Source organism: Bubalus bubalis, chromosome 12 (assembly GCF_019923935.1).
Source record: "Bubalus bubalis isolate 160015118507 breed Murrah chromosome 12, NDDB_SH_1, whole genome shotgun sequence".
NCBI classification, from domain to species: Eukaryota; Metazoa; Chordata; class Mammalia; order Artiodactyla; family Bovidae; genus Bubalus; species Bubalus bubalis.
In genome coordinates, this window is record NC_059168.1 from 35,302,138 (window position 1) to 35,327,329 (window position 25,192).

The following is a 25,192-nucleotide window of genomic DNA, read 5'->3' on the forward strand; positions in this document are numbered from 1 at the left end:
TTCCCCATTCTGTTGTTTTCCTCTATTTCTTTGCATTGATCACTGAGGAAGGCTTTCTTATCTCTGTTTGCTATTCTTTGGAACTCTGCATTCAGATGTTTATATCTTTCCTTTTACCTTTGCTTTTTGCTTCTCTTCTATTCACAGCTATTTGTAAGGCCTCCCCAGACAGCCATTTTGCTTTTTTGCATTTCTTTTCCCTGGGGATGGTCTTGATCCCTGTCTCCTGTACAATGTCACGAAACTCCGTGCATAGTTCATCAGGCACTCTATCTATCAGACCTAATCTCTTAAATTTATTTCTCACTTACACTCTATAATCATAAGGAATTTGATTTAGGTCATACCTGAATGGCCTAGTGGTTTTCCCTACTTTCTTCAATTTAAGTCTGAATTAGTCAATAAGGAGTTCATGATCTGAGCTGCAGTCAGGGGTGGCGGCTGAGAGGAGCTACCCCAGGTCCAAGGAGTGGTGGTTGCACAGGCGCAGGAGGGCTGAGAGGACTTACTCCATGTTCAAGTTCAGGAGGGGCGGTCATCAGGAGATACCCCTCGTCCAAGGTAAGGAGAAGCGGCTGCACTTTGCTGGAGCAGCCATGAAGAGATACCCCACGCCCAAGGTAAGAGAAACCCCAGTAAGATGGTAGGTGTTGCGAGAAGCAGACACACAAACCATAATTACAGAAAACTAGTCAATCTAATCACATGGACCACAGCTTTTTCTAACTCAGTGAAACTAAGCCATGCCGTGTGGGGCCACCCAAGATGGGCAGGTCATGGTGGAGAGGTCTGACAGAATGTGGTCCACTGGAGAAGGGAATGACAAACCACTGCAGTATTCTTGCCTGAGAACCCCATAAACAGTACGAAAAGGCAAAATGATAGGGTACTGAAAGAGGAACTCCCCAGGTCGGTAGGTACCCAATATGCTACTGGAGATCAGTGGAGACATAACTCCAGAAAGAATGAAGGGATGGAGCCAAAGCAAAAACAATACCCAGTTGTGGATGTCACTGGTGATAGGAGCAATGTCCGATGTTGTAGAGAGCAATATTGCATAGCACCTGGAATGTTAGGTCCATGAATCAAGGCAAATTGGAAGTAATCAAACAGGAGATGGCAAGAGTGCATGTCAACATTCTAGGAATCAGCGAACTAAAATGGACTGGAATGGGTGAATTTAACTCAGATGACCATTATATCTACTACTGTGGGCAGGAATCCCTTAGAAGAAATGGAGTAGCCATCATGGTCAACAAAAGAGTTCGAAATGCAGTACTTGGATGCAATCTCAAAAACGACAGAATGATCTCTGTTCGTTTCCAAGGCAAACCATTCAATATCACAGTAATCCAAGTCTATGCCCCAACCAGTAATGCTGAAGAAGCTGAAGTTGAACGGTTCTGTGAAGACCTACAAGACCTTTTAGAACTAACACCCAAAAAAAGATGTCCTTTTCATTATGGGGGACTGGAATGCAAAAGTAGGAAGTCAAGAAACACCTGGGGTAACAGGCAAATTTGGCCTTGGAATATGGAATGAAGCAGGGCAAAGGCCAATAGAGTTTTGCCAAGAGAATGCACTGGTCATAGCAAACACCCTCTTCCAACAACACAAGAGAAGACTCTATACATGGACATCCCCAGATGGTCAACACCGAAATCGGATTGATTATATTCTTTGCAGCCAAATTATGCCAAAGCTGCATCCAAATGCCTAACTGAAGTTGACTGGATGGAAAACTATAATTACTAATACATTTATTTCATTTACACAAGAATAAATGGACCCTTAGTTCTTCTTCCCTAAAGTACTAAGGATAGAGACCACTCCGACTTACCAGCTATATGGAACGTTTATGGACCTCATCATTCATGCCATCATGATGGAGTGGGCAGTATGACACATCAATCCCACACTAAAAGGCTCTCACCAGATGGCTTTGTGATTCAAATACCCTACATATTACCAAAGAATGTATAATTCCCTTTCCTTTCTTATCACCATAACAGCAATATCTTAGGGCTTTATCTAGTATCTAGCATCAACAGGTAAGGCAACCACCAAGCTAATGTGGCTTTACCTCATTAGAGGAAAGGTGAAAAATCCAAAATCTAATTCTAATTATGAATCTACACAGTTTTAAGATGAAAGATTAGAAGGTGACACTGTTTATTGTCTTTTTTTTTTAATTTTATTTTATTTTTAAATTTTACATAATTGTATTAGTTTTGCCAAATATCAGGATGAATCCGCCACAGGTCTTTAATGACATAGTGTTGAGAGACTTCTTGCATATATCTCTATAAGTTCATCTCCATCTCATTTGTGTTTTCTGCTCCACACATACTGCCCCTCCAACCTACCTATATATCCTGTCATAGTACCCAGAATGCTAAAATGATATTTGATGTATCTCCCCACTTAGAAGCATGTTTACTATACCAAGAACCTTTTAGTTTTCTCCTAGATACAAATGTCTCTGTATTATTGCAACCTAGACTATTTGATAAGTTGGAATCACACACTGGAAGTGGAAACTATTATTATTATGTCAGTTTGTATTCTATTTGAGGATGTGAGTGTGTTGCTCTAATCAAACAAAAATTTTCCACAGAGTAAAGAGCTTCACTTGTGGAGTTTATTCCTCTTCTTGATCTTCAAAATCTCTTGGAACTGATAAGTATTTATTTCAACAACTGTACTGCAAGCCCAAATGTTTTAGATTGGGCTCAAGTATCGTATCTAAAAGTATATTATATTATCCATAATATGGAGCACAGTGTTAAATGCACACTGGAATCTGAGGAAATAATTACTGATTTAAAACAGGAAATTATTTTATTTTTTTAGTCTGATTGAGAGGTGGTCTGCTGCTGCTGCTAAGTCGCTTCAGTCATGTCCGACTCTGTGCGACCTCATGGACTACAGCCTACCAGGCTCCTCCATCTATGTGATTTTCCAGGCAAGAATACTGGAGTGGGTTGCCATTGCCTTCTCTGGAGAGGTGGTCTAGTATTGCCCAAACCAGAGAAAATACTTCGTGGCTTCTAAACTGGGACATTTAGGGGAAAGAATTTGAAGATAATTTCCATATCATCCTGATAAACCAACCGTCCTCCTCTCTTCACTTTGTAATTTAGAAATTCATAGCAATAGTTTGATTTCCAACACCAACCTAAATGACAGCCCCATCATTCAAATTCTGAGGGCAGATGGCTGACCTTCTTGTCAGACTGGGAGGGAGAGCTCTGCATTTGTTCAATTTGTAAAGGTCTCCATTAAACAGCAGAGAAGGCAATGGCACCCCACTCCAGTACTCTTGCCTGGAAAATCCCATGGACAGAGGAGCCTGGTAGGCTGCAGTCCATGGGGTCGCTGAGGGTCGGACATGACTGAGCAGCTTCACTTTCACTTTTCACTTTCATGCATTGGAGAAGGAAATAGCAACCCACTCCAGTGTTCTTGCCTGGAGAATCCCAGGGACGGGGGAGCCTGGTGGGCTGCCATCTGTGGGGTCGCACAGAGTCGGACACGACTGAAGCGACTTAGCAGCAGCAGCAGCAGCCGTTAAACAGATCCTTATTAAGGGACCTGTTACTCTAAAATAAAAACTTAAGTGCTGTCAAAATATTTTATGTTCCAATTACTGTTTTAGTTATAAAAGTATAAGCATTCAATTGAATTTTGAAAATAATCACTCTTCAATGTACACTCCCCACTTTTCTACAAATTCATTTTGAAAAGTAATCTCTCTGAAAGTCAAACCAACATTAGAGATGTCACAGCCATAAAAAAGCCCTCGTAACAAGTTCAGTGTCTTGATTTCTAAAACTTTTAGAAGTTGTAAGTTAAGTTAAAAATCTATTAAAGAAGTAAAAATGAAGCAATAGAAGAGAATGGACTTTTGAGTCAGACACTTCTGGATTTTGTTCATGGCCTATTTACTCACTAACTCTAAACTTTGAGGCAATTTACACTGGGCTCTGTTTTTTCTCCTGGATGAAATATGAGGTAACTGGTTTTCCTTCATAGGTGGTTGTGTGAAGTGATGTAATAATATATATGCAGTGGCCATACAGGACTTGACATGCAATATCTACCCAATAAATGACAGCATGCACAACTTCAGAGAGCGGAGGATGGAGCGGCAGCATGAAGGAAAGAGGGGGAAGTGTGAGGAGAAAGGATTTTTACCAAGTGCACAGCTGCCTTTCTTAAAGAAAAGGCATAGGTTACAAGCCCAGAACTGAGGAGCTCAGTACCTGGTTAATATTCAGAGGGGACTAGAGTGAGTGAGTGAATGCAGGAAGAGGCAAAAAATAACTAAAAGATGAAGAAATGAAAAATAAAGAGAGGCAAAAAAGAAGAGCTACTCAGTAACTCTGACTGTGCTGAGTATACCCATACACATGTGGAACAACTAAAGTACAAACCACTGGGACAGCGTCACCACCATGAGTAAATGTTAGCAAATGTAGACCAAATCAATTATAATTTGAAAGACTGACCTGCATAAATGTGCTTCTAACAATGCCTAAGAACTATTTACCAAACTAAAACAACTTGTCCACATTCACATGAATGTGAGTTAAGGCAGCTGGCTGCACATTTGCGTGTCAGAACTCATGGGCCCTCACCATGGAGGCTAGTGCGCTTCAGCTGTTGGTTCCCCATTCCAAACCCCAATGAGAAGACATAAGGTCTTTGGTGCCTACACCCTGGTTTTATTTAATCTATTTTCTCCCAGTTAAAAATTGTCATTTGTGAGCCTATATGCTTTTTATTCTAACCAAATGACATAAATTTGAAGAAAACAAAAATAGATCATCCAATAGTGAACTGCAAAAGGTATACTCAAAACAGAGTGGTTTAAGCAGAAACAAAGGAAAAGAGAATAACTTGCATTTCTTAGAACCCCAAGTTGTTAAGACCATACATTCTCAATTTCTGCACTGCCCTTAAGCAATGAAGTCTATATGAAGTTGATTATGTTTTGAGGCACTGGAATTTAAATTGATTCTTATTATCTCAGAATATAGAAACACATGACTTAAGCAACAGCTGCAACTTGTACATGACTTCCAAATGAGCTAAATACAGACAGTTGGGGAAAATAAATTATGAATATATGTAAATATAGATAATTTAGATTATCAGTTTTTTGATATTTGATTTTTCTAACATTTTTTCTTTAGTTGTATCTCACATTTAATGAATCATTTCTAATTTTCTGAGGTGCTTGCCATTACATTGGTCTACTTTATGCTGTTTCATAATAGGCATGAGAAAATATTCTATTTTATCAGCATTAATTAGACCCAACATCTTGTTAAGATAATACACTCATTCACTTTATTAGGGATGAAGTCGTTATTTTGGCACTGTTTTAGGCTAACTCATTTTTTTCTAGACCACATTGAAATACATTTATAGAAAAATGACAATTCATGTATAGATACTAACAAAACTTCAGAGTAGGTTTTGTAGACTAATTTATGGATTCTCTAAGAAGTTTCTTAACTAATATAAGTGCAAAATATGTAATCCTGACTATTCAGCTCACTATTGATCTATTCCTTTAGACCATTGCCAGAATGCTGTCTTTTAGAGTCTTTAGATTTGAGATCTTGGTTTTACTCTCAATTTATTTGTTTCCCCAAACTGCTGCGAATCAATTGAGCCATGCCCTGGCTAGATCCTGGTGCCACAGATCTTGCCATCAGGAACTTACAGTCAAGGAAGATAGAAAAGTAAAGAAGGAAATAACTTAAACTTGCAACAGCAGACATCTGAATACAGAGAGGAAACAGAGAAGAGAATGCTTAGCTGGAGATAATCTATCTATCTACAGGAACATGTTAGAATGGCTTTGGAAAGCCATTCGTTGTTGAGCTGAATATCAAAAGATAAATAGGTACCTTCTACTATGTAAATGAATGGGGAGAATGGAACGATGTACCAGAATGATCTGTATGACAAAAACAAAACTGGAAAATTTCAAGTAGATGTATCTGCCTTTGGGATGAAATGCCAGAAGAACATGACACAGTGGAAATCTGGAAATAGTAAACAAGATAAAACCATGGATGGCCTTCTCTGACGCCCTAAAAAGTCTGGAGTTTTGAAGGGGAATAAAACATCACATTACTTATTTTTCAAAAGCTCTCTCTCTCTAGTGGTAGTGGAGAATTTGGATCCAGGAGGTACTAGGCTGCATGCAGAAAGACTGGCAATCAGTATTGAATAATGAGGGTAAGAAAAGGTTAAGGACTTGAAGCACTAGTTGAAGGAATGCGAAGGGGAAACAGGTAAGAGAAAGCTAAAGAAAGGACATCTGGGATAAAACCCGGGTTCAGAGATTAGCAGTTTGGGTGGAGGCTTAGGACATTCACAGAAACCGAGAAAAATACAACAGAACTATCAGTGTGAAAGATAATCTTCAGGTTTTGACTTCTTGAATTCAGGTGCCCCTAGAATATCCAGACCTATTTGCCTATAGACAATTAGATATTTGAAAGTAACACCAAATTTTCATGCATCTGAATATTTTAAATTATTTCTGTGATGATATATCTCTGGGAAGTAGAGATAGGTAACAGTTAGGAAGGTCCTTCAAGTTCATACTTAAACAATATAAAGTCAAATATAAAAGGAACCTTCTAAGAGAGAGAAAAATTACAATGTCTAGAAAGCAACTTATCTTGTCCACCAGAAAGAAAACAGAGGCCCTGGAAAGAGTGAGATTTTAGAGTCAGTTTGAGGTCCAATTGAGTCAAATCTCAGCTCAACTTTTACCAGCTATATGAGTGTGTGCATGCTAAGTCAAAGAGTCATGTCTGACTCTTTGCTACCCCATGGATTGTAGCCTAGCAGGCTCCTCTGTCCATGGGATTGCTATATGAGCTTGGGCAATTTATACAGCCTCAATTTATAGAGTAAAGGTGGTCTAATATCAAACTTAGGTTTGTTGAAATAAATATTTCAAATCACTTGCATGAAGTACCAACACAGAGCTTTCCCCTTTCTAAAAATACTATAACTTTAATCATTGTTGACGAGTTCACTATTTCAGTTCAGTAGTTTGCGTCCTGATGATGGCTGCTTGTGAGACACACACATCTTTCCAACAGTCTCTGGAATGCTCACAACCCTGGAAGGCAAAGGTTAAGATGAGTGATAAGAACAGGTAGCTGACAGATGGTTTTGATGTCACTGATTGTACTTCTGAGCTGTTTTATTTAAAGTGGGAATGATTTGCTCCTTGACACCACCCAAAAACTTTATGAATTTGCACTATCATCTTCATTTTTCTTCCTTACACAAATGAAAGCATTATTTCAGAGGTTTATGTGGTGTTCTTAAATTTTCCTAATTAGGGATTTTATCATTCCTCCTCTGTTACATGCAAGGTGGGAACCATTTCAATCAGGACTATACACAGAGTTAGCCCAAACATCTCTCCCCTCCCCCCCCCCCCCCCCCCCCCCCCGCCAAAAGAAGTTTTAAAGGGGGATTATTTGTTGGGGAAAGAAAAATGAGACTCAGAAGCTCAACTTGAATAAGCCTATTATTTAAGTGCCACACTGTCCCTCTGAGACCACAAAAAGCACAGACTCTGGCTCTTAGAGCAATCCTGCTGCTCAGCCTTGGCATGGTCTCCTCTAGTTGGATGTGTCCTTCTTGGAAAACAAATGTAGAAAACAGAAGGATCTTTATCTGCCTTCCATGCTTGCTCCTAAAGAGATGCAGAAGTGTGTAACATATAGAGTGTCATACACTCTCATACACACATATTTTAATCATTTAAAATTTATTGCTGAGTAATAATTCATTGATGGATGTATCACAATTTGTTTTATCAATTCACTCATTGAAGGACATTAAGTCATTTCCAGCTTTTGGCTATTACAAATTAAGATGCTATGAATATTTGCATATACACGGACAGTGCTGAGGTGTTTTTTTTTTTCTTTTGAGTAAATATCTAAGAATGGAATGGCTAGATTATACAGTAAGTGCATGTTTAAATATTTAAGAAATTGTCAAATAGTTTTCCAGAGTGTTTGTACAGTTTTCATTACCACCAGCAGTGCAAGAGAGTTCTATTTTCTCCACACCCTTGCCAAAACTTACTTTGGTCAGTTAATTTTTGCCAATTTTAGAGCATATTTGTACCCCATTGTGATTTTATATAACCCTAATGAGTAAAGATGTTGAGTATTTCTTTGTGTTCTTATTTACCACCAGTATATATTCTTTGGTGAAATGTATGTTTAAATCTTTTGCCCATTAATAAATAAACATGTAGAATGTCAGATGGAGTTCAAAGATGCCACTTGCATGGTTTTCTGTCGATCTTTAAAGCCTTAGTTCCAGAAAATCTATGTTGTACATGATCATACCACTGGTTTACCTAGCCCCTTGAATTTCTTTATAACAAAGTGATTTGCAAGTAACTGTCTAGGAGGAATTATGTGATCAGATATTAATGTAAGACTGAAAAATGAGGATAATTTCTACTCTACACATCCCCACTTAATATAATCATGATGCAAAAGTAAACAATAAACCCAGTTTTTTATTTCTGTGGGGGATGATTTTATGGCTCTGGATTCTAGAACCCACTCCCTGGAGTTCTGAGAAAACAGTTCAGCCCTCATCACTCTCACTTGCAGGGACACTTCTGAAGCTTAGAGACCTTTTCTAAATGATGATCTGCCATCCACTTATAAGAAACATCACTTTTGAGGACACCAAAAGAAGTTCCAGAGAAAGCATATGGACATCAGGAAATTATGTTGCCTTTTGATCATGAACAAGTCATCTGCAAATGTCTCCTGAGACCCAAGATTGGCCCAGGACTTCATTTTCAAAGAGAATTGATGGGACATTAAAGCCAAAAGCATCTGGGACCAACCAGACAACCCAATCAGCTTATCTTTACATGAATTATGACAGAGACCAAATGTAACTCCAAAAAAGCATCAAAGCAATTGCCTGTGGATTCTGCCAATGGAGGAAAATGCTGCCAGTGAAAAAGAGCATTCTTGCCTTAGCAGCTGGAGTTTCAAACAGCTTTTTAAAAATGAGCAAAAATAGAAGTACAAAGAACTGGTGGTCAGCAACAGTTTGGGAAGTCTAAAATGAAAATATTCAATCAACTGTGTTTGTAAGTCACACCATAAATCTTCCATTGCCTGACGGGCTGTTTCTCACCCAACAGAAATGCTGCTGTGTTAAACAGCACATCCTATTCAGTTACTCAATTTTCTTCTGATATGTTTTCTTTAAGAGTCAAAGGAAGACAGTGATTAGGAAAAAGGGGTATGTGCTAGATGCTTTAGAGACATTACCTCCTTTACTTCTGCTTTTACCTCAAGAAGAAAATTCAGTGATCTGAATTTTCAGATTCAGGGAAAATTTTGAAACAGGAAAATCTTGAAACTCATGGTTGAAGAATTCAGAGCCTCTCAGAATCACAGTCTCAGAAAAGACCTTTGAGATCCCCCAATAACATTTCCAATTCAGGCAAAGTTCACCAGCCTCTTCTTGTACATGTGTAGAAATGGGTAACCCCCTGGTTATAAGGGTGTTCATACCATCCCTGCATAGCCCTTATTATTAGAAAGCTTTCCTCAGATATCTCCCACAAAACTCCAGGTACCCATTTAAACTCTGATATCTGATAAGCTCAAGGCCAAGAGAGCTATTCATTTCACATTATGCCCCTCATTTCAGTTATTAGGTGACAAGAACTATGGCTTCCCAATTATTCTTCTTGACAAACTCCCAACTTATACAATTAAGCCTGGGGTAACTCTTAATCTTTAACATCTTCATCAATTCCCTTTCCATATTTGAGGATCGTTTGAGCTTCTCTAGTAGCGCAGATGGTAAAGAATCTGCCTGCAATGCAGGAGACCTGGGTGGGAATGGCAACCCACTCCAGTATTCTTGAATGGAGAATTCCATGGACAGAGGAGCCTGGTGGGTTACAGTCCATAGGGTCGCAAAGAATCAGACTTGACTGAGCAACTAACACACATACACAAGCATAAGAGCATAAGGGCTTTCCTGCTTAGATGGTAATGAATCTGCCTGCAATTCAGGAGACCTGGGTTCAATCCCTGGGTCAGGAAGATCCCCCTTGAGAAAGGAATGGTTACCCACTCCAGTATTCTTGCCTGGAGAATTCCATGGACAGAGGAGCTTGGTGGGCTACAGTCTACCTGTCCATGGGATCACAAAGAGTTGAACATGACTGAGCTACTAACACTTACATCTACTTTCAGGCACAAGAGCTGGTGGCGCAGCACTAATGAATCTACCTGCAATGCAGGAGATGTAGGTTCAATCCCTGGGTTGGGAAGATCCCCTGGAGCAGAAAATGTCAACCCATTCCAGTATTCTTGCCTGGGAAATCCCATGGACAGAGGAGCTTTGCAGACTTCAATCCATGGAGTTGCAAAGAGTCAGACACGATTTAGCAACTAAATAGCAGCAGCTGTAGCAGACATAAAAGATGCTCAGATGACTGAATATAATAAAGATGGTGAAAAAGTTCAGGAGCAGTCTGCTAAGGTTAATTTTGTCCATTGTTAGGTTGACTCTGTCTAGAGGTATTATGTTGGTAAGCCTGACGTGTGCCCTAAATTCATAGAATGTATCAATCTGCTATGCAAGCTTGAAAGTGTTCCTTGGTCCTCTCTAGACTCACTCACGAGCTTCTTCCCATTCCCTCAACACTCTAAATTTGCCTAAAGCTCAACTTGTACCCAAATCACCCTAGGGACACGCTGTGCTCACTCCCAGCCCATTGTTCACCTCATTCTAACCCTGATCCAATCTTAACTTCACTCTTACCCCACATCAGAAAGACTGTTTCAGAGGCCATCGGTTCCTGCAATATCTTTAAATTTAAGCAAACAATATGTCTTTTTATATCAATACGTGTATACATTTGATCTTTTATTTGTAATCCAACTGGAATGGTCCAATACACAATCATAAGGCATCTGGAAGTGAATTCAGTATTCCAGATGTAGCAGGATCAGCACAGAGAACAAAGGGAATATTACTGCCCTTGATCAAAACACAATACATTATGAATGTAACTAAAGTTTTCATTAGCTTTCTGAGCAGCGATAACATATGCATGCTGAATCAACTGAAATGAGGAAGTCTTTTTCACAATAGCATATTAAAACACAACCTACCAGTGAGTCTGTGATAAATAATATTAGCTGATGGCAATGTAAATATTTTAGAGTAATGTTATAGACCAAAGATAAATTTACCTAAAAATAGAGCATACTTTTTTTAACCATGTTTATCATTTCAGGGTTAACCAATTCAGTCTACTGTTTCTGAAACACCCCTCACTTATCCAATAATCACATTAAGTTGTCAGGCATAGCTAGGAGAGGAAGCTTTGATAGAGAATGAAAGAGAAGCATAACAGAGAAAAATAAATAAATAGAGTAAAATGAGCAGAAGGGCTATGGAACAGGAGACTGAGAGCACTAAGGAAAGCTTTACTGGACCACCAGTGCTTATGAAAGTCAATGCTTCTGATGACGAGGGTAATACCTCCGTCTAACACTCCTGAGTTCCAGGGAAGTGTATGTCAACTTCACATTCTTTAAAGAACAACCTACTTCTCCACTGGTGAAAGCTTCAGAAACATTTCCATCTCTCTCTATTGTAGATTCTTGAGTTTTTTGGAACACAACAAATATTAAAAATATAGGTTCATCAACTTATTATTCATTAATTACTTCATTAATTTTCAAGAATCTTGTTTTATTCAGATTAGTTTTTATTAGCTTCTAATGTGGAAAAGACTTAGGATGGAGGATTAAAGGCAAAGGAGTTTCGAGGACTAATATTCAGTGCCTTAGAGTTCTTAATCAAGGAAAAATTTAAAATTGGAAGTATTCAGTGTTACTGGTTAATATATTCATACTCCTGATTTATCAAGCAACAGAAGCCTAATGTATCAGGTTGGATTGATTTTATAGTGGAGACATTTTGCAGAAATAATCTCTCAATGGCCTAGTCTAACTTTTTTTCAATAGCCTTAGTTTGATTGTCACATTGCAAATCCCTAATAACTATCATGTAGCTCATTCTGTCAATAGATTCCTTTAGATTAATACCTGGTTCCAGGAATTAGATCTTATCATCACAATAATAAACCCAGGAGGGGCACTGCCTCATCATTATGAGAAGAATTCAGAAAGAAAATGCCTGTCTTATACAGATACTTTTGTTTTGTATTATCAAAACAAAATTTGTTTATCAAATTTTATCATTATCAAATATTTATCAAATTTGTTTATCAAATTTTATTATCAAAATTTGTTTTATCAATGAGATGTGAATAAATAAATATATATATATATATATATATATACACACACACACACACAACTTCTAACAGGGTTCATTATAATTGCAGTGGTAAAAATGGAGAGGTCAATCTGCTCTATTTCCTGTTATCTGAAACCACTGCTCAGACTGCTGTGAAGGCTCACTTCCCGATTACATGTGGATACTTAGAATTGAGCCATGTGTCTACATCAAGCATGATGTGATGTGACATGATGCTGAGACCATCACTCAGAGATGCACTCAATGATACATACATGCTTTCTGCATTCCATGACCCAGTCAGCAACAGAGCAAAGTCAAATGTCACTGAGCTTTATAGGCTCTGTGATAAATAAACAAGGAAGGGGAGGAGAGTGGTGTAAGAATGAATTACTCAAAGCTTAACACATAGAAAACCACCCAGTGAAGAAGCAACCATGTAAATTAGCAGGAAAGGAAAATGACTGGTGACAAAGTCTGCAGAATGGCTAGTATGAATGACAATAGTATGTGTCACTGCAACTCTATGCCTTCCTTCCTGCTATTCTTCAATGGCATGCTGCTGCTATGTTGCTTCAGTCGCGTCCAACTCTGTGCGACCCCATAGACGGCAGCCCACCAGACTCCCCCGTCCCTGGGATTCTCCAGGCAAGAACACTGGAGTGGGTTGCCATTTCCTTCTCCAACGCATGAAAGTGAAAGTAAAGTCGCTCAGTCGTATCTGACTCTTAGCGACCCCATGGACTGCAGCCTACCAGACTCCTCCGCCCATGGGATTTTCCAGGCAAGAGAACTGGAGTGGGGTGCCATTGCCTTCTCCTCTTCAATGGCATAGTACTTGTTAAAAAGCATGCTTTTGTACAAAGAGAATATTTGTAGAAACTTGGAGTGCTATAACTGGGACTTTCCTAGTCCATGGATTCCTAAGATATTTAAGCTGCCTTAAATAACAGATTTCAAGAGTTTTCATTTCAGATCTGTTTGCAGATTGGCTTTCATTAAGGGCCAAATCTTGATTATTATAATTACTCTCAGTACTATACTTTGATGAAAGAAAGCCCTGAATTCATTGGGTGGTACATCTTACTGCCTTAGTGACACAGATGTCTTCTCCCAAGCCAAGAAATTTTCATGGGAATCAGAATTATAGCCCAGCTCAGCAAAGATGAGTAATGAAGGGTTCTATGTTTTGAGAGTAAATGAATTGATTAAATTTTCCCAGTATGATCTACCTCCCAAGAACTTTAGAAAGCACCAGTCAAAACAATCACAGATAGAAGAGATGATTTTTTTTTTTTTTTTTTTTTTTTGTGAAGTCCGCTCAGAAGTGTGGCAAGACCAATCCACAAATGACGGTTTAATAAGAACAGTCCTTTGTTTCCCCCACTGAAATTTTTGTTCACATCACATTACTATATTGTTTATTCTTCTTGTCCTTTGAAGTTTCTAAAGTGTCCCTTCTATACTTGATTTTTCATGCTTCTTACTTCCCAATAGTTTGAAAGTGAATGTCCTCCTTTGGGCCATGTTTTCATGGGATTCTGGCAAATGGGGACAGGTATATCAGTCCCTTATTAAGCAGAATTTTTTTACCTTGAGGATTTCAGGTATAATTAGTTGGCCTATTGATAGCAGTTTCCAGTCATTTAGAACAAGCTGATAAAAAAAATTCATCTGCACTTTCATTTTATGTAAATACTTACAATAGTCTGTTTAGGGTGTCTTAAAGTGGCTCAGATGGTAAAGAATCCGCCTGCAATGTGGGAGACCTGAGTTCGATCCCTGGGTTGGGAAGATCCCCTGGAGAAGGGAAAGGCTACCCACTCCAGTATTCTGGCCTGGAGAATTCCACAGGCTGTATAGTCCATGGCATCACAAAGAGTTGGACACGACTAGGCAACTTTCACTTTCACAATTTTATAAAGTTCAGAAATCAACCAAAGGATAATATTCCAGGACCATGAATCCAAGGATCGTATTATCGTTCTCTGGTTGAAAAGTCCTACTCCAACTTCCTTGAAGGGTACCTAAGGGGCATGATAGTCACAGCAGCTACCAAAGACACAGCTAATCCATACTTCAAACACAGCTGAGTGATTCTGCCATGTGAAGTAATAACACTGAAACTTCTTGTTTTTACTTCTAAGGTTAAATATATTCTTGTAATAAGGAGAGGAGAATAAATAGATCCAATTGATTTCTTTATATTAATTACATGTGATTATTTCTTTTGGAAAAGTACTTTAAGCTTGCTTCATTGATAAGTGTCTCAGAAAAAAAATATACAAAGTAGCCTTTTCTGTGTGCTGCCTAAAATAATGAAATACAAAAGCTCACAGTAGATAAACAATCAAATCTTTAAAATACTTTGAAATCAAAATACAAATGTCTCCTATCTTCCTCTTGTATCACAAATTTTAAGACAGACCATTCTTCCATAGGAATCAGAAGCCGCCTAATAAGTGCAGTTGGTAAATGTTTCCAAAATAGGAAAACAAATGAAAGATGACAACAAATGTAAAATTAGAGGCATCCTCTTGAATCATGAAAGCATTCCTTTTAGCTTAAGAATTACTGACATCCCAAACTACTGCATTGACAATCCGTTGCAGTCTACCTTGATCATCCTCTTCACAGGAATAGTATTTTCATTTTAAAAGTCATGTGTGCACAGCAAGCCGATGGAAAACTCAGTAATGTGCATGGCCTTAAAGGGAAAACGACAAGTTTCCGTTTTCTCTTCAGTGGTTCTATTGAAAATAAAGTGTGTTTAATGATTCATTGGACTTTTGATACCAGTTGGAGAGTGACTTGTGCCAAAACTGGTGAAATATGCTGCTGCTGCTAAGTTGTTTCACTTGTGTCCGACTCTGTGTGACCCCGTAGACGGCAGCCCACCAGGTTCCTCTGTCTCTGGGATTCTCCAGGCAAGAATACTGGAGTGGGTTGCCATTTCCTGCTCCAATGCATGAAAGTGAAAAGCGAAAGTGAGGTTGCTCAGTCGTGTCCAACTCTTCGCGACCCATGGACTGTAGCCTACCAGGCCCCTCTGTCTATGGGATTTTCCAGGCAAGAGTACTAGAGTGGGTTGCCATGTCCTTCTCCAGTGGCGAAATATATCTTCCATTAACTCCCACAGTGCTTTGTAAGAAACAAATTTGACTTAAAAATCATGCTTATATACCACCTAGTCCATGGGGTCGCTAAGAGTCGAACATGACTGAGCGACTTCACTTTCACGTTTCACTTTCATGCATAGGAGAAGGAAATGGCAACCCACTCCAGTGTTCTTGCCTGGAGAATTCCAGGGACGGGGGAGCCTGGTGGGCTGCCGTCTATGGGGTTGCGCAAAGTCGGACACAACTGAAGTGACTTAGCAGCAGCAGCAGTAAAGGTAAGATGTCTCTACAGTCCCTTGGATTTCCAGATGTCTATGAAATGTTTTTCTTCTAGGAAGAAAGTAACTGTGGTAATGCAATACCCATAAATGGTACCAAGGGGTTGAATAAAAGTAGTTAATACTTTATTAATAGCAATAGCATTTACATGTGCCAGGCATTGTGCTGAGCACATAATACATGATCAATCACTTCTCTCAATGATATGAAGCAGGTGGTATAATATCTTCTGTGAAAAAAAGTGTGAAAGTGTTAGTCGCTCAGTCATATCCAACTCTTTGTGACTCCATGGACTGTAGCCCACCAGGTTCCTCTGTCCATGGAGTTCTCCAGGCAAGAATAGTGGAGTAGGTTGCCACTTCCTTGTCCAGGGGATCTTCCAAACCCAGGGATTGAACCCAGGTCTCCTGCATTGCAGGCAAATTCTTTGCCATATGAGGCACCAATGAAGCCTGATATATAGATATAGATATATACACACACACACACATATATCCACTAAAGTTAAAACTATGGTTCTTAGAATATAAGAAATATAATCAGACAGTAATTAGGAGAGCTGATTGGGATTTTCTGCAAAACCATTTCTTTAGACTAGAACATTTTGTCCCCAGGGAATAAAAACATTAAATATTACTTAAGTGGTAATTATGAGACTGCGGTTTGAATCCAGTTTTACTGATAGTTGGGAGACACTGGGCAACTGTGCCTGAAACTTCATTCCTCATCCATCAAGTATGAAACATAATAATACCTACATAATAGAAGGACAGATCAAATAACTTAATACACTTAAAAATCCTGGATGAACAACCAAGAACATGCAGGTATTTCCAGCTACTATTTTTATGGACCCTCATTTTGTCACTTACAAACTGAAACAATTAAGACTGTTTTGGCAATGATTCTATGACATTCTACCTTGTGACTTGGAAGTTTCTCTATTTCTGTCCTGTTCTGAGTGGCTTGCGGCCCCCATGCCTAAAACAGAGGTGATCCAAAGGAGACACTGACTCTTTAACAAATTACTAACACAAGGTCAGGTTCAACAAACAGAAATGGCATGAAGCAAATCAAGATCATTGTACCAGCACTGAACACCTGCCCCCAGAAATAGCTATAGCATTACTCCCTTTATTTATTTATTCAGTAAATCTTATTTTGTACCTGCGTGTTCCAGCATTACTCATGGGGTGGGGAAAAAATCCCTCAAATTTCATCTAGTTTACATTATGGTAGAAAAAAAAGACACTAAAAAAATAAAGAATATGATATCAGATAATTAAAAGTGCTACAAATAAATTTTAAAAGAAACAGAGTAAAGAGAACAATTAGGCCTATGTTCAAATACTAAAATAAACAAGGCCTATCAAAGAAGGTAAAATTTGAATCAAAAATTAAATAAAGGGAGCGATCAGTTCAGTTCAGTTGCTCAGTCATGTCCGACTCTTTGTGGCCCCATGAATCGCAGCACACCAGGCCTCCCTGTCCATCACCAACTCCTGGAGTTCACCCAAACTCATGTGCATTGAGGCGGTGATACCATCCAGCCATCTCATCCTCTGTCGTCCCCTTCTCCTCCTGCCCCCAATCCCTCCCAGCATCAAGGTCTTTTCCAATGAGTCAACTCTTCACATGAGGTGGCCAAAGTATTGGAGTTTCAGCCTCAGCATCAGTCCTTCCAATGAACACCCAGGACTGGTCTCCTTTAGGATAGAAGGGAGTAATAGAACCATTCAAAAATCAAAGATAAACATTTGGAGCAGAGGAAATAGCAAGCCCAAAAGCCCAGATACATGAATAAGATCAGCAAGCTCAAGGAACAGCAGGAAAACAGTGTAGCTGGAGTGGAAGAGGTGGAAAGGAGGTCAGAAGACAATCGCTTTGATAGACAAGGACCAGTTCTTATAGCGCCTTATAGACCAAACTTCATGCTTAACCTGGGCATTTTATTTTTACTGTTATTTTGCTGTGAAACAGAGGTTTGAGCACAGAAGTAGCATCAAATGGTTTCTATTTTTTAAAGTCAAGTGGCTGTTGTGTGGGAGACTACTGCAAAAGTCCAGGTGACAGATTGGTGGTTTGAACCAGAGTGGTCGTATTCAATGGTTGGTTTGGGGATACGATTCAGGAAGTGGTATTGACAGGACCTGATAAAGTGTTTGCCATAGAGTGAGAGTAAATGAGAAGAATCAAAGAATGATTCCAGGATTACCACTTATTACGATGGTACAGAGGACAAGAAGCTGAAGAGGATACTGTTCACATACCTGTACCACTTCATTTGTGCTCCATTTCTCAAGATGTTAGCTCATATTTGCCTCAGAGTTTTTCTCTTACATATTTATCTGATGTGAAGTGAAGTTGCTCAGTCATGTCCGACTCTTTGCAACTCCATGGACTGTAGCCTACCAGGCTCCTCCATACATGGAATTTTCCAGGCAAGAGTACTGGAGTGGGTTGTCACTTCCTTCTCCAGGGCATCTTCCCGACCCAGGATGGGCTTTCTCAAATTTCCCACTTCTCAAGGCAGGTCTGATTTTATATTTTTCCCATATAAAGTTATGATCAAAGTTCAGGTTGAGAGGGAAGAGACAGCACAGAAAAAATTCAGCCTGTGGGTATAGAAACAGTCATTGTTTCTCAGTATATAAAAAGCACTCTCAAACTTAACCAAAGACAGTCAAAAGAAATGAACTGAGTACTATATGCTTTACTCTGTTCTGGGTATCATAGGACATTTAATAAAAGTATTAAACACTAATTGCTGTTAAGAAATTAAAATTCAGTTTTACTGTACAAACTGCATGTACAATACAATTGCAAACAAAATAAAAACTTGCAATCACATGATTATGGCTTAAAAAGTACAAGAATTTAGTGTAGGAAAGTTTCCTGGTTCTTATCTGACAGTATATAGTACAATGACTGGCATACAGTATTCCCAGTAATTTTTTAAAACATCAGTAAGTTAATTAGTTGATTCATTAATAGAACCAAACTAGTTGGGATTGACACTATTTAAAAGGAGGACTTTTAAAAATTGAATTTATACAGTGTTATTCTGTGCAAAATAATGTGAAAATGTATAAAATAGGCCAATTACTAGAATAATGCAGAGGTCCAAAGAAAAACATCATGCTATTTAAAGAAACAATACATAAGAATCAGTCTTTTGCTGTCTCTATCCATACACCACTTCATTTACATGTAAAGGTCTATCTTTTCTATTCTATTCATCTCCTCTTGTAAGATAGATTTTCCATGAAAGGAGGAAAGACCCCCTCCCCCCAACCAGGCTGTCCATTAAAAAAAAACTCAAAGAACAGCGTACACTAGTCTCCATCCACCCCTGAACCTTGCTGCCACCTAGGCGAGAAAAGTCTGTATACTGCTGCCAAGAATCTCGGGTAGGTAGGGAGGTCAGTCCTCCCCGAGTCTCCCTGTGTATTTGTAGGTCAGCTTATCTGGTGGGCAATTTTGAATATTCAAGACCATCTGACAGCAGCAGAAAACTTATTTCCTAAGGAAATATTATTCACTGCTTTGATCCTTGGTTATCTCACCTATTGCCTAAAAGAGAAAAGCCACAGCTATTTACCAGATTGTCAACTTCCTCTCTCAGCTGATTTTATCTTTGCCCTCAACTTTAAGTCAAATTTCAGAGGAAACAGACCACAAGCGAACTGACTTAACAACGAACCCAAGATACAAAAGGGTCCAGCTGACAGGAAGAATTCGCTCTCATAATCTCTGTGCACTGCACATTCTAAAATGCAATACACTCACTGTCACTTATGCAAACAGCACTTTGGACACTGTCCACCAAAAAGGCAGGTATAAGCCACTTTTTTTCTCTTTGTACTCATCATACCATAGGCAGCCTGTTCATATTAATTTGATTAAGAAAAGGGCTGTCTTCCTTGGCTGTCTACTTTCATTCTTTGAAATGGAGCAACTTATCTCTAAGTTTTCTATAAAAGAAAGACCTAAAACATAGTGTCCTTCCCTAGGGGGCCCATCAGCCAGCTTCACATTCTACCCCCATTTACAAGGTTAGAATCAATATTGAATCCCCATAGTACAGCTAAACAGCTTAGGGAAATTCACTGGTTTATCACAGGGGAAGCAAAAAACTAAAGAAAATACGTTTCACACATCAAATGGACAATTTTTATTTTCTCTGAATGACCACCAGCAAATAACTTATTGTCCAGATGGTCAAATGAGAACTTGCTCTCACACTAATTTGCCAGGGCAGCCATTTAATTCAGGTATTTCTCCTCCTTCTCTCTATGCCTCCACCAACTATTGTTGGCAAATACACCAGGTAAGATTTATACAAAGACTCGGTTGTGCTCTCCAAAGAAATTTCAAAGCATGAGTCTTCAGTAGGATATGTTTTCCCCTTCCTTTTTGGTTGAATTTAGGAAAGCTGTTGCCTGCTTGCACAGATGCCTCTCCAAGCAGTCAGATCATATTCCAGTTTGGTGAGAAAGACTTTGACTAAGCCAGCTTTCTCTTTACCTACTGTTACAGGCCCAGGATGAAGATCTATGCCTCCTTGGGATGGTTAAGTGGCTATTAACAGGTGCTCTAGTGTTGGAACAGAACTGACTTCCCTGGAATATGTTCTCAGAACAGAAAGAGAAAGAAAGGATGTGGGAATCTGACCCCAAAGGGAAAAAAGTCAGAGTCAGTTTTTTGGATTTTTTTTTTTTTTGGACACAGTTTGACTAAAAATAACTACTAAAAACTTAAGTGCCAGACTTCCAGAATTAATCATAGACTCAGAAATGATTAAATGTATCAAATTTGACAAGACTGCAAGGGAATAGACTCCTAGAAAATTATATTGTGGGGAAACCATTTCTCTTTAGGCTCTCTTTTGATGGAAAAAGACTCGCAGTAAATCATTTAGTCCGATTGTTCTCCATCTCTTTAAAAGCCAACAGAAGGTGCAGGAAACATATCACTTAATTGGGTATCAGTAGGTTTTGAATTCAGTTCAATGTTTTTGAACATCTACCAGGAGAGAGGCATTTTAAATACATAAGGAAAAAAAAAAAAAAAAAACCTTCGTACATAAGCTGTAACACAGAGGATAAAAACAGGATTTGAATAGCTACAGATGAAGTCAGGAAAAGCTATTAAAAGACACGAAAGTGACAATCAGGTGTCACGGGGCTCAGAAAATTATGAGATCTTGGGAATAAGAAAAGCTTTCTGAAAAACATGGCATTTGAGTTGTCCTCCAAGGAAAATTTCTGGGGTCGAGCCCACAGGTGTCATGCCTGGAATCTCCCCCAGGGTGTTAGAAGTGTCCCTAAAGGCATGTTAAGACACCACCTGGAATATTTAGTCCAAACACAATTATCCTGGGCCTACGGAGACATCGCACAGGTTAATTGGTGAGGCTTCCATGAATTAGCCAGCTGTCACAAGCTGTTAGGGTTAACAGAATTGCTGTGAAGCCAGCAATGATAGTAAAAGAACTTGATACTGAAGGAACACTCCTCTGGTTCCTTACTGATCATACTTCATCTTTGCAGCTCTTCTTAAATAATTTCCACAAGGAAAATTCACTCTTTAAAAATTGCATAGAGTACAGTAGGCAGAATGCACTGAAAGTTCTGTGCAATGGAACCATCAAGAGCTGAAGTTCAAGAGATCTAGATCAGTAGTCACATACCATGGTCTGCAGCATTTTGGTGTTTGTCCAGTAAGCTAAAAATGGTTTGAATGTTGTTAGGGTTGTTAAAATGAAAAGAAAAATATTAAGGAATATATGTCGATGAAGGCTGTGTGTGGCCAATGTCTAAAATATTTACTATCTGACCCTAACTTTTGAAAGAAAATATTTGCTGTCCCCTGTCTAGATGGCCAGCATCTGAGGTTTGATATCAGAAGAATCATCAGCAATGTAATGTTTACATATTAGTAATAAAATATTTTTTAAAAAATGTAAAACATCCTCAAATGCATTTTTATGTAGCCATAACTGAAAATATTCTAAATGGTATATATGGAAACTGAGGCAGAGAGCTAGGATAACAATGCACAAGAAAAACTAGATTTCCAAATAGAAATTACTTCATTGTAACTCCTAGATGAGGCATGCTGATGATAGTTTATTTGTTTAGCAAGCATTTATTAAGTACCCTTTGTGTGTATGGAGAGAGAGAGAGAGAAAGAAAGATATTTGGCACTGCTTTAACAGGTATGATGTAGAAAAATGTAGTACTTTGGAATTTATCTAAATAAGCGTATTAGAGAAAGCTATAACACACATAAGCACACAAAAAGCAACAGATCACATAAGAAAAGGCTATGGACACAAAAGTCAGAGGTGTTGACTGCCAAACGGAACAACCAGTGCAAACTCATTGAAGGACACCAGTCTTGAACTGCCTTAACAAAATCATTTAGTGCATTAGGAGAAGAAAAGAAGCTTTCCTTATAGAAGAAACAGGACAAGAGGTAGAACGATAAGGAAGAAAAGAAGCCAAGGGCTAATTTTAGAAGCAGCAAGAAAGAGATAGAGATTATAAAATCAGGTGACAGTATATAAAGGACCAATTAAAGACTTTGGGTAACGTTTTAAACAGTCTATACAATTTTTTTTTTTAATTAGAACTTGCTTTCTCTTTCTAATACTACAATAAAAATCTCAGTAATGTTAAGCAAGTCTGGTGCCAAGTATGTATATTAACTCATGTCATGCTCATTGTAATCCTGTAAGATATGAAATTTGTAATATTAACACCCCTTTATTGCTGAGACCCTGATGTTTGGGGAGGGGAAGAAAAGGCAGGAGTCAGGGCAGGTCTCCTGGCCCCCAAGGGGAATGCTCTTCAGTTCAGTTCAGTTCAGTCACTCAGTTGTGTCTGACTCTTTGCGACTCCATGAATCGCAGCACGCCAGGCCTCCCTGTCTATCACCAACTCCCGGAGTTCACTCAGACTCACGTCCATAGAGTCAGTGATGCCATCCAGCCATCTCATCCTCTGTCGTTCCCTTCACCTCCTGCCCCCAATCCATCCCAGCATCAGAGTCTTTTCCAATGAGTCAGCTCTTCGCATGAGGTGGCCAAAGTACTGGAGTTTCAGCTTTAGCATCATTCCTTCCAAAGAAATCCCAGGGCTGATCTCCTTCAGAATGTACTGGTTGGATCTCCTTGCAGTCCAAGGGACTCTCAAGAGTCTTCTCCAACACCACAGTTCAAAAGCATCAATTCTTCGGCACTCAGTCTTCTTCACAGTCCAACTCTCACATCCATACACGACCACTGGAAAAACCATAGCCTTGACTAGACAGACCTTTGTTGGCAAAGTAATGTCTCTGCTTTTCAATATGCTATCTAGGTTGGTCATAACTTTCCTTTCAAGGAGTAAGCGTCTTTTAATTTCATGGCTGCAGTCACCATCTGCAGTGATTTTGGAGCCCAGAAAAATAAAGTCTGACACTGTTTCCACTGTTTCCCCATCTATTTCCCATGAAGTGATGGGACCAGATGCCATGATCTTAGTTTTCTGAGTGTTGAACTTTAAGCCAACTTTTTCACTCCCCTCTTTCACTTTCACCATGAGGCTTTTGAGTTCCTCTTCACTTTCTGCCATAAGGGTAGTGTCATCTGCATATCTGAGGTTGTTGATATTTCTCCCGGCAATCTTGATTCCAGCTTGTGCTTCTTCCAGCCCAGCATTTCTCATGATGTACTCTGCATAGAAGTTAAATAAACAGGGTGACAATATACAGCCTTGACGTACTCCTTTTCCTATTTGGAACCAGTCTGTTGTTCCATGTCCAGTTCTAACTGTTGCTTCCTGACCTGCATACAAATTTCAAGAGGCAGGTCAGGTGGTCTGGTATTCCCATCTCTTTCAGAATTTTCCACAGTGTATTGTGATCCACACAGTCAAAGTTTTTGGCATAGTCAATAAAGCAGAAATAGATGTTTTTCTGGAACTCTCTTGCTTTTTCCATGATCCAGCAGATGTTGGCAATTTGATCTCTGGTTCCTCTGCCTTTTCTAAAACCAGCTTGAACATCTGGAATTTCACGGTTCACGTATTGCTGAAGCCTGGCTTGGAGAATTTTGAGCATTACTTTACTAGCGTGTGAGATGAGTGCAATTGTGCGGTAGTTTGAGCATTCTTTGGCATTGCCTTTCTTTGGGATTGGAATGAAAACTGACCTTTTCCAGTCCTATGGCCACTGCTGAGTTTTCCAGTATTGTTGGCATACTGAGTGCAGCACTTTCACAGCATCATCTTTCAGGATTTGGAATAGCTCAACTGGAATTCCATCACCTCCACTAGCTTTGTTTGTAGTGATGCTTTCTAAGGCCCACTTGACTTCACATTCCAAGAAAGATATAGAGATTATAAAATCAGGTGACAGTATATAGAGGACCAATTGAAGGCTTTGGGTAACTGTTTAAACAGTCTATACATTTTTTTTTAATTAGAACTTGCTTTCTCTTTCTAATACTACAATAAAAATCTCAATAATGTTAAGCAAGTCTAGTGCCGAGTATGTTTATTAACTCATGTCATGCTCACTGTAATCCTGTGAGATATGAAATTTAGAATATTAACACCCCTTTATTGCTGAGACCCTGATGTTTGGGGAGGAGAAGAAAAGGCAGGAGTCAGGGCAGGTCTCCTGGCCCCGAAGGTGAATGCTCTTAGCTGGAATAAAAAGCTCCTTGTTCAAAGGGAACTTGGCAGTTTAGGACAAAAACAGAGCAGAAGTGGCAAGCCCAATAAGGAAAAAAATTATTGCCAACAACAGTTCCTGGGCCTTTTATTTCTAACTGATCGTGCATGCCTGGAAAGAGGATTCATGACAGGCATGCATTTTGAGAATTTGGTCTAGAAACAAATGAAGAAATAAGATTGAAATCATAACCAAGTAATAAAGGAAAAAAAATTAATAAAACTTAGCAGAAAATGAGATACTTGTAAGGACCTCAGAGTTTTCATTTATCCACATTATTTTTAAGAGACAGGAAGCAAAGCATGTATAGAAATCATGTGTTCCATGTGTCAGTCACCTTTCCCTTTCCCTGACACTGATGGCATGCATTCCTTTGCCTTTCTTTTCTGACACTTAAGGAATAGGCGTCTGATAAAGCGCATAAAATGCAACTGATCAGCCAAGCCTTTAGGTAAATATTTCAGTCCCAGAATGTTTATAGCATGTGTTTGCTGTTTCTAAATTACCATATGTTTTTATTGTAAACAGGGACTGCTTCATTTGTTGAATAGCGATGATCCATTATGTTGACTATTTCTGACATTATATTGAGTTTGAAACTAGAAGGGGAAAAAGAAACCTCTGAATTTTCCTAACCTTGCCATTTCTGTTTCACAGACAGAAACCATTTGCATTTTGCCACCTACTGTCTCTATACT

At 39.0% G+C, this 25,192-nt stretch overlaps 1 long non-coding RNA gene across 10 annotated transcripts in view; it reads right to left on the reverse strand.

The window, feature by feature from the left end:
• LOC112578050 overlaps positions 1-25,192 on the reverse strand; it is a 503,599-nt gene that overhangs the window by 162,883 nt on the left and 315,524 nt on the right. For 4 of the 10 annotated variants that reach the window (XR_006543317.1, XR_006543322.1, XR_006543313.1 and 1 more), the window contains one exon: positions 5,782-7,153. The exons of the other annotated variants lie outside the window; for them this stretch is intronic. This is a non-coding gene — a long non-coding RNA (uncharacterized LOC112578050). Of the gene's footprint in view, positions 1-5,781; positions 7,154-25,192 lie in introns of those variants that run through there. 10 annotated transcript variants of the gene reach the window in all.